Here is a 2280-nt window from a genome sequence, read left to right as displayed (position 1 = left end):
AAAGAACACATGTATAAGCCATCAGACATTCCTCTGTAACATAGTAAAACCCATATCCAATAGTACTTTGGGTTTCAATTGAAAATAAATATGCTGATAAAAATGAACGCAAATTCTTAATGCAAGGTTTGTGAAGATCACTTGTGTCGTCTTCGTAATCTCCATTAAAAAAACCTATTATCCAATAGAAAATTGCAAATATCAACCACGTGACTACAAATCCGCCAACGAATATTAATATGTTCCAACGCCATCTTATATCTACCATTGTGGTGAAAAAGTCAAACATATACTGTTTTCGCCAACCTCTAATGCCTATGGCGGAAATATGTGTTCGGCAATTTTTATCGACAAGTCTTTCTGACGGCTTCCTTTGTAATTTACCTCTATCTCGTAGATGCATTCTGCTCATCATCTTTTACACGTATCAGCTATGTCAAGTGCAAGGTATTAACTGAAACAAAAAGTCATAATCAGATTTATCTGAAGCAATAAGGCACTGGATGCTTCTTTTTATTTAATTTTTACTTGTAGGTAATATCGTCAGTGTTTTTTTGTTTATCAATTGATAAATATTTATCTTTTAAAATGGAAAATGAATGAATGAATGAACAAACTAACCACATAAAATTACCAAAGGACATTAAGAGGACGATGTGCAAAATTTTCAGCCGATATCTTCCCTACCTCTAATTTCGCACCATCATTTTTTTATTTATTAAACAATACATGTTCATCCTAAGCTTTTACAGCTATGAAGTATATAAATCCTACCCTTCTTGAGCACCTGAGATCATCCCAGGTTTTGGTGGGGTTCGTGTTATTCAGTCTTTTGTTTTCTATCATGTAAAATTGAGAATGGAAATGGGGAATGTGTCAAAGAGACAACAACCCGACTAAGAGCAGATAACAGTCGAAGGCCACCAATGGGTCTTCAACGCAGCGAAGCAGCGAGAAACCCCCGCACCCGGAGGCGTCCTATTATGTGTTTTGTTAACTGTTGTTTGTTGGTCTTTATCTTTTTTCGGCCATGTTTGTCAATTTAGTTTCGACTTTACAGTTTGAATTTCTATTTATTAGAATAGACGTGGAATGTTATACTTTGATTTACACTTCACTCAAACATATTAGTACTATTTTGTTCGTCTCAGTTGTCTCTTCCACAAAAAATGTACGCGTTATTTCATAAGCATTAACTACAATTTTGCAGGAATTTGCTTTGCCAATACAAATGTACGCATTATTTCATAAGAATTTGGTATAACTTCAATTTTGCAGGAATTCACTTTGTTTTGCCAATATAATGTCATTTTGATGTTTTACATTTGACATTTTGCGATTCAGCTGTTACAAATCCTTTAAAGGTCTGTAATTTGTTTTGATGATGTCCGTGTTTACACGGAGATGGAATACTTGTAGAATGTAGTGATACTTTGTGGAAGAAGCTTGAACTAAAGATATTCTCGTTTTGTCATATATGTTATGTAACAGCTGAATATTCAACTGGGGTATTGACTAGCCATCAAATAATAAATATGACATAATATAAAAGATATATGTATAGCACGAATTCAAAAGAAGGTCTATGGTTTGAGATTTCATTTTTTGATATGATTCAATTTTTGTTTATTGGTTTATTTGAATTTAAGACCGACAGTGCAAGAGTTAAAATCAACATTATGCGTCATCTGTACATAGAAAAAAATATGACACTATTGAAACTGCAGAAGTTGACTATTTTCTACCGGGTAACTATTTTGTGAATTGTTTTTTTTTGGTTTTTTTTTTAATTCTTTAACTCAAAATTCAAATTTTAAGTAATTATCAATTTTATCATTTTCAAAAACACTCTCTAAAGAAATAAGATAATTTCAGTGTAATACAAAAGACCAATATCAACACACACGATGCGTATTTCACAAATCATTTAGTCTGGAACTTTGATGCTTATAAGTTTATCTGTCCAATGAGGTATGGAGTGCTTCGCAGTATGATACATTAACGTCTACAGCCTTTGATTTTGTATTTATTTAATGATTTATAGAGAAAACGATACTTTTTTTTCAGATGTATTTTTTATTTCTATTTCCGGATAATTTTGTTTGAGTTTAAATTTCATTACAAATTGCGACCAGGAAAAATGTTTTATTCTGAAAATCACGAATAAGGGACTGTGAATAGAAAATCATAGTGTCGAATGAAATATTTAAACTAACAATTTTTTTATTGAACGAATGAGGTTATATTCAGATATCCTAAATAGACTGGCACATGATATCG

The sequence above is a fragment of the Mytilus edulis genome, chromosome 9, assembly GCF_963676685.1.
Source record: "Mytilus edulis chromosome 9, xbMytEdul2.2, whole genome shotgun sequence".
Lineage (NCBI taxonomy): Eukaryota > Metazoa > Mollusca > Bivalvia > Mytilida > Mytilidae > Mytilus > Mytilus edulis.
This window is presented reverse-complemented; position numbering follows the sequence as displayed.